The sequence below is a fragment of the Marmota marmota genome, unplaced genomic scaffold (assembly GCF_001458135.2).
Source record: "Marmota marmota marmota unplaced genomic scaffold, marMar, whole genome shotgun sequence".
Lineage (NCBI taxonomy): Eukaryota > Metazoa > Chordata > Mammalia > Rodentia > Sciuridae > Marmota > Marmota marmota.
Window position 1 is genome coordinate 58,731,221 of NW_025999977.1, and position 14,491 is coordinate 58,745,711.

Sequence of the window (14,491 nt, forward strand, 5' to 3'; positions counted from 1 at the left end):
AAACTCAATCAAAAGACAGCCACACCTTACTCCACACAAATCAAGGACACTCTACCTTGTGCTATACTTTAATTAAAAGATTAAAAGAGAAAAAAATTATTAATCAGGCCCCAAATAGAAACAGCTAGGGGTAGGACACCAGGTCTCACCTATGACACCCATTGCTATAGGAAAAACAGAGAGAGATAATACAAAGTCTGTGGACATCACCCTACAAGGGGGTCTCACTCCATATCACTCTAGGACACTTTGGCAGGTGAAGACTGTGCCCTAAAATGGCCCACACATATGAGTGAAAAATAAATCCCTTCCAAGAAATGCATAAAACCCAACAAATGAATACAAGAAGCATGAAAAAGCAAGCTAACACTATACCTCACAGATGTCATAAATCATCATCAAAAGACCCCCAAAACACTAAAGGGATGAAATATCAGAAAAGGAATTCAAAAGAATCATTATAAAAATGATCAATGAATTCTAAGAAAACACATAAAAACAACTGAATGAATTAAGAAAGTCAGTATAATATGAATGAGAAATTTAATAAGGAGATAGAAAAGTTTTAAAAGAAACAAATCTTATAGATTAGATTAAAGACACAATACATCAAATAAAATGTTCAGTTGAAAGAATCTCTAATAGAGTAGAACATGTTGAAGACAGATTCTCAGAACTGGAAGACAAAGTGGTGAGTCTTGAACATATATACAGTATTAAAGAAAAAAAATAAGCAACCATTATCAGAATATACAAGAACCCTAGGACAACATGAAGATACCAAATTTAAGAATCATTGGAATTGAAGAGGGCTGTGAGATCTGGGCTAATGGAATGGATAAACTCTTCAAGGAAATGATAACAGAAAAATTCCCAAACCTTCAGAATGAGATGGACATCCAGATACAAGATGCATCTAGAATGAGGATAGAATTTTAGAAGCCTCAAGAGAAAACTGTAAGATCACATTTAGAGATAAACCAATCAGAATCACTTCTGATGTCTTAGCACAAACTTTTCAAGTCCTGAAAGAAAATAACTGTCAACCAAGACTGCTATATCCAGCAAAGCTATCATTCAAAATCAACAATGAAATAAAAATCTTCCAGGATAAGCAGAAACTAAAAGAATTCATGACTACTAAACCAGCACTACAGAACTACTTAAAGAAACATTGCATACAAAAGAAATCAAAAACCTCAGAGCTCACAAAATAACAAATGTCATTTGAAAAATAGCTAAGCAAATGAGAAATAGGACCAAATTAAACATGGGAAGTAAATCAAAATGTCAGGAATTAATAAACATCTGTCTATAAGAACATTAAATGTAAATGATCTCAACTCTCCAATTAAAATACATAGGCTGGCAGAGTGGATTTAAAAACCAGACTCAACTATATATTGTTTGCAAGAGGCTTACCTTACAGGCAAAGACAGCCCCAGGCTGAAAGTGAAAGGATGGAAATTTATATACTATGTGAATGGAGTTCAAAAACAAGCAGGAGTAGCTACTCATACTGATAAAGCAGATTTAATCAGAAGAGACAAAGAAGGTCACTTCATATTGGCAAAGGGAGCAATCCAGTAAAAAAGATATAACAATAAGAAATATTTATGCCTCAAATGCCTCAAGAAATTACATAAAAGAGACACTACTCAAATTAAAGCCCCTGATAGGCCCAGTACAACCATATTGGATGATTTCAACACAACTCTCACCATTAGATTTTAAGTCATCAGACATAAACTCAGTGAAGACTCCTTGGACCTAAAAAATATTATAAATCAAATGGACCTAGCAGACATCTATAGATATTTCATCCAATAATAGCTAAATATACCTTCTTCTCAGCAGCTCAATGAGCCTTCTCCAAAATACACCATATTTTAGCCCACAAGGCAACTCTTAGAAACACAATAAACAAGATATAATTCCTTGCATCTTATCAGATCATAATGGAATGAAATTAGAACCCTACAGAAACTATAAAAACACATGGAAATTGAACAATACTCTTTTGAATGATCAATGAGTGATACAAGAAATCAAGGGAGAAATTTAAAATTCTTGGGCTCAAATAAAAATAGTGATACCTACCAGAACCTCTGGGACACTATGAAGGCAGTTCTAAGAGGAAAGTTTATAGCTATGAGCGCCTACATAAGAAAATCAGAAAGATCCCAAATAAACATCGAATGGTGCTTTTCAAGGCCCTTGAAAAAGAAGAACAAACCAATTCCAAGACCAGTAGAAGGAAGGAAATAATCAACAGCAGACAGAGCGAAATCAATCAACTTGAAAATTCAAAAAACAAAGAATTGGTTTGTTGAAAAGATCAACAAGATTGATAAGCCCTTGGCCAAACTGACAAAAGAAAAAGAAAGACAAAGTGAAATTATAGATGAAAAAGGAAAAAACACCATGAACATCTTAGAAATCCAGCAGATCATTAGGGGCAATTTTGAGAACTTATACTGCAATAAATTGGAAAACCTAGAAGAAATGGATATTTTCTAGACAAATATGATCTGCTAAAACTGAATCAAGAGAATGCAAGAAACCAAAGTAGACCAATAACTTGTAATGAGATATACAAGCAATAATAAAAGGCATTCCAACAAAGAAATGCCCAGGACCAGACAGATTCTAAGCTGAATGCTACCAAATCTTTAAAGAAGAACTTATGCCAATACTCCTTAAAGTAGTCCATGAAATAGAAACAAATGGAACACTTCCAAATTCACCCTATGAAGCCCATATCACACTCATGTCCAAACCAGATAAGTACATCAAGGAAAGAGAACTACAGACCAATATCCCTGATGACTCAGATGCAAAAAAAGATACTTAGTAAAACATTAGCAAATAGTATTCAACAACATATTAAGACTATACACCACAACCAAGTTGTCTTATTCCAGAGATGCACGGATGGTTCAGTACACACACATCAATTAATGTAATCCATCACAGTAACCGGACTAAGGACAAAAACCACTTAGTCATCTCAATAGATGCAGAGAAGGCCTTCAACAAAATTCAACACCCACTCATAACAAAAACACTGAAAAACTAGGCATAGAAGGAATCCACCTCAACATCATGAAGACTGTGTATGAAAAACCAAGGCCAACCTCACAGTAAATGAGGAAAAACTAAAAACATTTCCTTTAAAATCTGGGACAAGACGAGGATGTCCACTCTCGCCACTCCTATCTAATATAGTGTAGAAATGCTAGCAAGGACAACTGGACAAGAGAAAGAAATGGGAGGAATAAGAACAGGAGAGGGAGCTTGAGGCACGCAGGGCCGCAGACGCTGCAGATGGCGACCCAGAGCGTCGGAGGTGGTGATCACAGCTCCTCAAGTCCGCAACTTAAAAAAATGGCCTCCTATCAGACTACATTGCAAAAATGGGAACGAAACAGGATGGAAAGAGTAAAAAAGCTGAAGAGGCAGAGCCTGAAGGATTTGTGGTAGAAAAAGCTCTAGACTGGCGTGTAATAAATGGAAAGGTGGAATACGTTCTGAAGTGGAAGGGACTTACAGGTGCTGACAATACTTGGGAACTGAAGAAGATCTAGGTTGTCCAGAGTTGATTGAAACATGTCTTAATTCTCAAAAAGCTGGTAAAGAAAAAGATGGAACCAAAAGAAAATCTTTGTCTGACAGTGAATCTGATGATAGCAAGTCAAAGAAGAAAAGAGATGCTGCTGACCAACCAGGAGGCTCTGCCAGAGACTTGTTCCTGCACGAATGATTGGTGCCATAGACAGCAGTGGAGAATTGATGTTCTTTTAAAATGAAAAGACTCAGGGCTGGGGATGTGGCTCAAGCGGTAGCGCGCTCGCCTGGCATGCGTGCAGCCCGGGTTCGATCCTCAGCACCACATACAAACAAAGATGTTGTGTCCGCCGAAAACTAAAAAAAAATAAACATTAAAAATTAAAAAAAAAAAATGAAAAGACTCAGAGGAGGTCGACTGGGTGCTGGCAAAAGAAGCAAATATGAAGTGTCCTCAGACTATAATTGCTTTTGATGAAGAGAGGCTACCTTGGCATTCTTGTCCAGAAGATGAAGCTCAATAACTATTTGCATTGATGTATATATATGTGTGTGTGTGTGTGTGTGTGTGTGTGTGTGTGTGTGTGTAAATAATATATATAAAATCTGACTCTTGGTTTTTGATTTACTAGTTTGAAAAAATAAGTACATTCTAATGAAAATCAAGTTTGATATGTTGGTTTTGAAAGTAGTATTGGGGAGTTGTTGGGTTTTATTTCTTTGTTTTGCATCAGTAGCACTAGTTATTTTGAACAAATAAAAGCTTTCTGTAGTTGCTTCCTTTAGCAAAAAAAAGAACAGGAAAGGAAGAAGTCAAATTATCACTGTTTGCAGATGATCTGATGCTATATCCAGACAATCAAATAAAACTCCACCAAAAGATTGCTAGAGCTCATAAACAAATTGGGCAAAGTTAGCAGGTTACCAAATCAACATACGAAAATCAAAGCTTGGGGCTGGGGTCGTGGCTCAGTGGCAGAGCGCTCGCCAGGCATGTGGGAGGCACTGGGTTCAATCCTCAGCACCAGATAAAAATAAATAAATAAACAAAGGTATTGTGTCCATCTACAACTGAATTTTTTTTTAATCAATAGCTTTCCTATATACCAATAATGAATCTGCTGAGAAAAACAAATTAAGAAAACAACTCCATTCACAATAGCCTCCAATAAAATAAAACACCTAGTGCCAAGTCTAAACAGGGAGGTGGAAGACGTCCACACCACAGGCCGTCTCAACGCTGCCCACTTCGGTCTCCACCCAAAACCTCACTCAGTGAAACATTTCTGATCGGGGAAGAGAGGGTGGAAGGAAGGAAGGAGGACGGAAGAGGAAGGATGGGAAGAAGGGAGGGAGGGAGGGAAAGAGAGGAAACGTCCCCTGGGCGAGGACGGCTTCCCCTGGAAATGCGTGACGAGCTCTGCCCCACACTGCCCAGTGCCGGGGGCTCCCTTGGCCCAGGCCACCAAGCAGACAGACCTTTCCAAACTTGGCCCGCGGCACAGACATCGTCCCTGGTCACCAGAGCTCGACTGCATGTGGCCTGTTTCCCAACTGGATGCACCTGTCTGCAAGCTCTCCAGTGTGTGTGTGGATATTTGTAGAGACAACCTCAAAGCCATTGGCACATTTTCAAGGCTAATATTCACTTGGAAACATCTCTTTTAATTGGAAGAAATGAATCTAAGTTGGGGAGAAAAACTCGCCATCCACTCTCTCCTCCGCCTCTCTGGAGTCCCTGTCCCTCACCTCACCAGACCTGAGAGCTTCTCCAGGGACACAGAGCCATGAGGCCCTTTACGGCCACTTCCAGGAACTATTTCCTTAGGCTCTTTCTCATTCTCTTGGCTCTGCTGCTCGAGTGTGTTTAAACTGTGTTACACTGAGACAAAGAAAGATAAACAGCCCCTGTGACCCTCCGCAGAGGAGCCCAGTGGAGGAAGTCCCAAGGTGGGCCCCACTCCTGCCCAGCTTCACAGAGACAGCGGGGTCTGCTCCTCCCTGGCCTCCTCTCCCTCTCTACTGCGGTCTTCAGGCAAGAAAGAAGGCCTCTAAAGAAGAGTCCCTCTGCTGCCAGGACCCACCCGGCACACAGACAGGCTCAGCGCTGGCCATGGCATCTAGTTCCACGTGTGCCACTTAAATTTAAATCCAGTGACTTCCAAAATCCAGGTCATTCTCCTAGGTGTGTGCCCAGAGCTCCTGGTGGCTGGTAGCTGCCAAGCTAAACGGCCCAGGGGGGCACTCCATGGCTGCAGAGAGCTCCCCCAGGCAGTGCGGGTGGCTGCTCGAGTTCTCTTTGCATTATAGGACAGCACCCATTATTTTAACACCCATTTCACTAAGGACCTTGAAATAGTACCAGAATTTAGTAGTGGTCCCAGAAGACTTCGACACCCTCTCACTGATGTAGGAAGCCCTCAACGACACTACAAAATCGCCTACTTCACTACCACCTCCTGCACTGGAGACCTGCTAGGCACCTGAGGCACAGGTATCTAGTTGTCACAGGTCTGTGCTGGGTCTGTGTCACTGTCCTACGCTCCCGTGAAGGGGAACTCAGGGGCCCCTCTGAGTGCAGCACTGGTGCTTTCCTGGGCCCTGGGTCGCCACCCTGGGCTGTTCAGAGTCCGCTAACACCCACCTCACGGCTCTGACGGCCACTGTCACTGCAGCACAGGCAGCTCTGAGTGCTGTGTGTTCTGGTGGCCTTGGCTTATGGACACCGACATTCAAATTTTAGCCACTCAACCATTTAAACTGTGCAAAAAGCTATTTTCAGCTTCTGCCCTGTCCAAAAGTCAGCAGGCTGAATTTGATCCATAGACCACAGTTGGCCAGACACCACTCTACTCTGTACCAAACCTTAAGTCACACAAGATGCCCCTCGGCGTCCACTTCTGCCCATCTTCCAACATTACTGTGGTCGCCTGTGTGCAGAGAACTCTGCCAGGTGCAAGGAGCAAAGGTCAGTGAGATTCAGGCACGGCCTCAGGGGAAGGGTGCCCAGGGAGCCCGACGGCAGGCACAGGGCCGGGCAGGGCCACCAAGCTCCACGGGGGCACCACCACACCAGTTCACCCGCTGAGGCCTGGGACTCCTGGAGAAGGTGACACGTTCGGAGGCTGGAGAGGGGTCAGCTGCCCTGCGGGAGGGAGCCTGCTATCCAGACAGAAGGGGCAGTACGAGCCAGGTGGGCCCCAGGGGAGGGGCAGCACACACTGCAGTCAGGGAGGGACTGCCAGGTGTTCCCTGCAGACCACCGGGCCACCCAGGACAGGGCGGAGCAGACAAAGACAAGATCAGGAGCAGGAGAGCAGTTTGGTAGACGATGTGGGGATCCAGTCAAGAAATAAGGAGGAGGGTGAGGAGGAGCCACTCCAAGCCACTAGGAGGAGGACGAAGGGGAAACAGGGAGGAGCTGGGTGATGTCCAGCCCTTGGGCTGGTGACTTGTGGTGCACTGGGCACACGGAGGAGGAGAGGCACTCTGGGCACTAAGGATGGCAGAGACTGGAGTCTGGGCAGGAGGCACAGTTGGAAGTCAGAGGCCTACCTGAGGGAGCAACTGAGGCCGGGAGAGTCGGTGAGGTCGCCCTGAGAGAAGGTGGGCATAGAAAGGCCAGGCCAACCCTGAGATCAACCAGAGACCATCAGAGTGGCCACGCCCCAGGAGAGGGAGGGACACTCCACCACTCAGGGGAAGGAGAGTTTGGAGGAGAATGTGACCTGATCCTGGGCTTTGCCAGAACTGCTATTCAAGCCGTTCCTGCAGAAAAAGTGGAACCGATGCCCTGGGTCTCGGTCCGTCCCACCACATGAGGAACGGGCCGATAGTCCATCTCAGGTTCCCGGGTTACACAACAGGTTTCCCGCGATGTCCCTGAGGAGGGTCTGCATCACAGGCAGCGGGGCAGCCTCTGCCAGCTCTTCCAAGCACAGTGAGAGCCACAGTGGGGAGCAGCCCAAGAGGAGAAGGTGGGGGGTGATGGACATGCAGTCAGAGCAGGGTCACCTCCTGGACCATTGTGCAGCTCCAGGTGCTGCAGGGGGTAGTGTCTCATGGGTGAGCGAGTCACAGCTCACGGCTAGGTGACCACCAGGCCAGGAGGAGGAAAAGAGGCAACTAGCCAGCTGTCATCCGAAGGCTCCTGGCCTGAGCAGGAAGGGACATCCCTCTCCCCTGTCACCCTGCCCTCTCTGCCCTGTGACCCCTCCACTCGAGTTGCTGAGCTCTTTGCTCTAGCTTCCTCTCTCCAGCCGCTGCCCGGTCACCCTGCGGTTCCACTGCTGCCCCGCTGTGGCCTGAACACCTGAAAGCCCAGCCTGCACCCTTGGCCATGGCCTCCAGAGGGGCAAGGAGCAAGGCAGAGTCAGGCCCTGCTCCACTGCCCAATGCATGGTCAGCATCCCACCCTGGCCATGGCAGCCACCTGGTGTCCTGGAAAAGCCTAGCTCGAGACACGGGAGCATCACTGTCCCTTCCTCCCCAGGAAGTGGCCCAGGATGCCCGGTGCACCTTCCAGGTGGGGGACCAGGAAGTGCAGCCCCCATGCTGTTGGCAGTTCCGTGAGAAGAAAACTGGCTTTGCCGGAGCTTCACACAAGGGCTTTATGGACCTGTGTCCAGAGTCAAGGTCCCGGGCCCTGACCTGCACGGGGAAAACTCAACATCCCACCAGCTCAGCGGGATGTGCAGTGTGTCTGGTATTTGTTAAGTCAAAATGAAAGCACATGGTCCGTCGATGTCTAGCTGCACTCTGGATCCTCTTCCACACACACTTTAGAGACCATCCTCCCAAGAGCCAGGAAAACGGAGCGGGAGGTTTCTGCAAGTTCGCCCACAGTTGGTCCCGGGCCTGATGTCAGCCCCCGCAGCCCCAGAAAATGCAAAATCTGAGAATCTGTAATTTGCCCAGATGAGAAAACAGAGGCTCCAATTGGTGAGGTGCCCATTTCACACTCTTCCGGGTGGCAGAACCAGGTGTGGCCTTCTCCCCACCTGGTGTCACCACAGAACAGAGCGTCGGGCCAGATGAAAAGGGCCCAGCAGCCCTAGAAGTGAAGGTGGTTCTGAAAAGCATCTCCACGGAGCCGCCTTCCCCAAGCAGCCACCAGGGGGCGCAGCCGGCCGCAGCACGATTCAACCCAGCTGGCTGGACCCCAAAGCACCGGAGCCACAGTCCTAGAGAGCCCTGCCTCCTTGGAGCCATGGTTCCAAGGTTTCCTTTTAAAGAGCTCATATTGACACAAGACTAGAGGAGAGAGTCACTGCCTGCCAAGGAGCCCACCCTTAGACACAGCAGCACTTTTTCCAGGCCACTCTCTCCACGGTCCTTCCTGCCAACCACAAGTGCTTCTGCAGACAGGCCAGGGGGTTAGTCTCTAAGCGCCCCTGCCCTAAAGGCAAGATCCACTGATGGCTGAGTCTGCTAGGAGCCTATGCTGAAAACTGAGGAGGATGCAGAAATAAATTAAACTCACCCTGCCTTCAGAGAATTGAGGAAGTGTGGCGGGGGCACTGGGGAGGCGCTGAGGGGCCTGTGTGCACTGGGGCTTCGGCCCAGGGAGGAGGTGCAACAATGAACTGCACTAGGACCCAGCAGAAGCACAGTGGTGCCTGGATCCTGAGACCGAACCAGGGGCAGGGGCAGGACAGCCAGAGACAGACAGGCTGTGCCTCTGTCCATCACACTTCTCCTGTGTGTATGTTTCCTACTCGAGTGGGTGTGATGTTAAATGAATCGGACCCACACACTCAGTTACCTGCCTCGGAGTTCACAGCTGGAGAGGAGAAACCAGGAGCACACCACCAAGACCTCATGGCATAGCACGATGAGGCCTGGGTTGACCGCACACGGCACATATGCTGGGCAGACTCCCTGCCACCTGTGTCCCCACGCATGGCAAGGGGAACCTGCACATGTAATGAAGGCCACTGACCACGAGTAGGCAGGACCTGGGTCACCCCAGGAGAGGGGCAGTCTGACCTTGGCAGCAGAGGATTTCCCCTGGCTGCAGTACCAGAGCAGCAGACAGAAGAATCAAAACCAGCTGGAATCACACTGAAAAGAGAAGCACCCGGCAGGTGGTGGCTGGCTCTGAGGCGTGGGGCTCCATGCAGGAGCCCAGGAGAGGCCTGGGGAGACCGGGGCAGCCCCTGCTGATGGTCAGCAAGGAGATAGAGCCTCAGGCCCACACCCCAGGACCTCCTAGTCAGAGCCCAGCCAGCCTGAACTTGATCTCAGCCTTGTGAAACCCAAAGCAGAGAACCCGGCGGAGCCTCCTGAACCCCCAACCTAAGACTGGAAGATTATTAATCTGGTTAAGACACTGATGCCTTGGGCAACGCAACGGAAGACACACACCCATACACGTCCACCCAGACGCAAGCCAGGAGAGCCACCGTAACCCAAGAGCACTGAGAGAGACAAAAAGCTTCAGGCTGCTGGAGAGACAAAGCCGGTCAGCTTCCCTCCAGACTGGCGGCACCTTTCCTGCTCATTTTACACCTGCAGGAGCCAGTGTCCTGGGCCCCCGAGCCTGAACCCCAGGGAAGAGCCCCAGGAACACAGTCCCTGCCCTCGTGCACACCCTGGTGCCAAGGAAGCACCCTGGAGATCCCTGAAATCACCCTGCGGCTACTCTGTTCTACAAAGTGGTCACAGCTCCGTGAATGTCATGCTGTGGGCCCCCCAAATTTTTTCTCATTGTCCTAATCATTTCTGTTGATATAGCCAAGGTCCCAGAGAGAAGAGGAAGGGAGCCAGCCGACCTCCACAAGGCCTTGCAGCTCACCTGATGTGCCCACCTTCCCCAAGCACCCCTCCTGGGAAAAGTGGCCTGATGTCACCACCCAAGGTGTCTACTTCTGACTCTAGCATTGAAACCCTTCTGGGTGGGTGTGACCAGTGCGGGGAGCCTCCCTGGCTGTAAGTGAATTGAGAAAGGCAAGGGAGGGGATTTTACCTCCCCGACTTGTGCTGGGGAGGGAGCCGACCCTCCCATAGGCTGGGCAAGCGCTCTGCCACCCACCCCGCCCAGGTAAACCCTTCCAAACCTGGGCTGTGGTTGCGGCCAGGCAGAGTGCCAGCCTCCTGGGTCCCCGAGTGTGCTGAAGCTTCTCCCACAGGCCGGCCCGTCGCCAGCCAGGCACGTCCGAGAGTCAAGGCAGCCTCTTCCTTCCGATGGAGAAGCACAGGCTCCGAGTTCACAGCCAGGTGCTGTCTCGCTCTTGTTCCTTTGAGCTTTGCCGTAAAAGTGGAAAAGGTGCAGGCAGGTGGGCCTAGGGAGCTGGGGAGGGACCTTCCCTGACAAGCACAGAGCCTGCTGCCCTTGGATCTGCCCTGCTGAGGGGGAGCCAGGAGGGACATCGCTGCCAGCAGGTTCCGAAAGAGCCTCTGACTCTGTGTGAGATTTGGGTGGAATAGAGGAAGCAGTTTATTCAAGTTGGGAACAAGGACTAAAGGAGCTTAAGTGGAGATAGGAGGAACCCGAGGTCAGCACGTGCAATCCCGGTTACAGGGAAGTTTTGCAACAGATTTGAGTTTGGTTTTAATTTGTGGCTTTTGTTTTAATACAGGTTTATTTCACTCTGAGCTCCACTTGGGGGATTTTTGTTCAAAGACCAAAGTCACGTGACTTAAAGCCAAATCAAGCAAGGCCCAGAGCTGGACCATGGAGCCTCTCGGGACCTTCTCTGTGTTCCCAGCCCCCAAGGACCACCTGCCACCGTCGCCCTACCTGCCCAAAGTGTCAGGTGCTCATTGTGGGGTGAGACCCACGTCTGCTGTCACCTTGTCCTCTTTTAAAACACCACCTTTTTAAGTGGCCGGTGATTTGTAAGCGGTGTAAAGGCCTGCACTCCAGCCTCACCCGGGAGTTCAAAGCCCGGCCTTCAGCATCGGATTTCCTGCTCTTCACGAGCCAGCCAGGGTCGCATGGTGCTTGGTGCCAGCTCGGAGAGAATTTATATGGCCCAGAGGTAGAGACAGGGCCTTCCAGAAGTGGTCCAGCCTATGTGATGTCATAAGGCTGCAGGGAGATGGAACTGGAGGAGCAGCCCCTCCCTGAAGAAGTACGAGTTCTCTCCTGCAAGGCCGGAGCCAGGCCTGTCCCTCCTGCAAAGGAGACGCTTGGTGCCCCGACCCTGTGACAGCCACAGAAATGCACCTCCCACCCCAGCAGGGGGCTGAAGTCCCATCCTCCTCCCAGCTGGTGCCCTGAGTTAAAGTTCTACCCCTGGGCGTCCCCTGTTGCTTCTCCAGCAACCACTGGGCACACCCAGGAGTGGCCCCTGCCCCCCCCCAGCGAAGACTGTTCTTCAGGGAAACTTGGGAAAGCTAAGGACCCTCAGCCCCTGCCACACACAGAGAATTCTGGAAAACCCCTGGCCCCAGGGAGGATAGCCATCAGGTGGAGCCTCTGCTTCCCCTGGACCCTGGGAGAACAGCCTTGCAGGAGGGTCTGCCTCCTCTCCAGCAGCACAGCCCAGGGGTCCCTGCCCTGCAAGCCCTCACGGTTCTGAGAAGATTCCTGTAGAGAAAGAGGGACCCGCACACCTGCTGTAAGGTGCAGGTGAGGCAGAGGGACAAAGCTGCCCACCTTGCAGCTGGTACAAAAGGAGGCAGAGAGACCAGGTCCCACTGGCCCTCGATGAAGCCCCCTAAGCAACTGAGCCCTCTCACAAGGCCCGCCTCCTCGAGGCTGCCCCGCCTCCTATAGCACCACTTGGGGATCATGGGTCTTTAAGGACAGTCCACATCCACGATACAGCAACTTGTTACTCACCTCATAGGACACTGGGCTACACATACCAAGCAAGAGGCAGAAGGCCCAAAGACCCACTTCCTGGGCCTGGCTCTCCTGTGGCCCCGTCTCTGTGGGGGCCAAGCCCAGAGAGCGGATTCGAGGGAAGGGAATAGCAGGACCCACAGATGTCCAGGCTGAAAGAATCTGTGCCTTCCATGGAGAGTGCTCCCTCCCTCCCTTCCTCCTCCCTCCTATCCCCCATCCTTCCTCTCCCTCCCCCATGGAGAGAAATCCCTCCTGCCCTCCTCCTCCCTCCTATCCTCCCATCCTTCCTCTCCCTCCCTCCCCCATGAAGAGACCTCCCTCCTCCTCCCTCCTATCCCCCATCCTTCCTCTCCCTCCCTCCCCCATGGAGAGAAATCCCTCCTCCCTCCTCCTCCCTCCTATCCCCCATCCTTCCTCTTCCGCCCCCTCCCTCTCCCTCCTGGTTTGATGACCTGGCCGATGGCTTCCTCTGGCTCGCTCACTAAGGCAGACACCTGAGGAGCTGGAGGCTGGTTCAGTGACTGCCTCCCTGAGCCTCCTGCACCACCCTCACTCCCCACCTTGTCTCCTGCTCCACTTGAGCCCTTCCAATGGTCAACAGAGTCACAGTGTGAGCCCAGCAAGAGCAGAATTACCAACTGGCCCCAGTGCAAACCGCTGACCTATGGAATCACAGCACCGAAGTAAATGGCACTGTTTCATCACTAAATCTTGGGTGACCTGTTGTACGGCAGTAAAGCAACTGATACATTGCTTGGGACATTGCCGTCCTCAGGAAGCAGCATTTTCCTTCCACCACTGAAACTGGGAATGCGTGCTCGCCCCAGCGCTTGTTTCTAGGGCACAGACGGTTACGGAGCCGCCACAGGGAGCTGTGCAGGTTGCAGCTGTCTGGGTTTGTGCAGTGCACACCTGCACAGACACTAACGTGCCCCAACTCCAGACCCCCCAGGTCTGAGTGGTAAGCTGTGGTGTGTCCTACGCAGTCCACCAGCTTCCTTGGTAACAGCACTGCAGCCGCAGCAGCCACGGACAGTGCAGCCCCACCCGCAGCATGATTCATGCGTTTCGCTCCCTCCACGGACCACCAAGACAGTCCTCCCATCTTTCCTGTCAATTCCCAAAAAACTTTCAACAAATTCCCTTTCTGTGTAAGTGTGCCAGACCCAGGTTTTCTGCATACAGCTGAGCAGGCCTGCCACCTGGGCCGAGTGGTGCCCTTCCCCGCCCAGTGCCCTCCCGTGGGGAGGACACAGGAAGGAGGCACACAGGCTGTAAACCAGAGCCGTCAGTGGCTGCCTGGGGGCCGGGGTGGCTCTGTGCAGGCACCCTGCTGGCCCAGTGGGAGGAGGGTGGACACAGAGGCTGCAGCTGACTCATGGATGCCCCATGCCGCAGGAGCTCTTTGTGTGTGCACACGTGTGGACTGTGTGTCTGCATGCGCATGCGTGTTTGCGTGTGTCCATGTGGAGGAGTGAGGAGATTGCTCAGAGATGGAGGCAGAACAGCCAGCAGGGAGGTGGGGAGGGGGACGCCTGGATCCTGTGAGGTGGCTGTGTAGAGTGCTCTGGCCACACTCCCTGGGATTTCCCGTCCCACTTAACAGGGCCGGTGTGAGCGGGTTCCCACAGGGGCAGCAGCCAGCTAGATGGGACAAGCAGAAGATGGTTAGGAAGACACCGCCTTCTGCCCTTGACCCCAAAGAGAAGCCCTCGGTAGGGGAATGTGACATATGCCCTGCGGGCCCCTGGTGGCCCGCATCCCCAGTGCAGAAGCCCATCCAGGCTGCAGCACAAGGAAATGGAATAAGGGCGTCCGTCACCAGTAAGCTCCACCCTCGGGGAGTCAGGTGGCTCTGGGCCAGTCTTCCCAGCAGCCACCCTCTGGAACCACCTGCCTTTCTTGGCCACCTGCCCAGGCTGTGGCCACCCTGTCCCCCCAACTTCTTCAGCTACACTTCACAGGAAGCTGTGAATCCAATAGTACACCAGCCTTTTGTCACACCTCAGTGACTCCTGGCTCTCTCCTCGGCCCAGCAGATGCCATCCCCCCGGCTGCACAAGAGGTCCCGCCTGACCCTTGCAGGGATTCACTTAGGGCAAAGTATCTGACTCGGAGCCCAGTTCTGGC

The 14,491-nt window shown here is 51.0% G+C and overlaps 1 pseudogene; it reads left to right on the forward strand.

Annotated features, from left to right (window-relative positions):
* The first annotated feature begins 3,398 nt into the window (after positions 1–3,398).
* LOC107137160 lies at positions 3,399–4,091 on the forward strand (annotated as a pseudogene).
* The last annotated feature ends 10,400 nt before the right edge of the window (positions 4,092–14,491 follow it).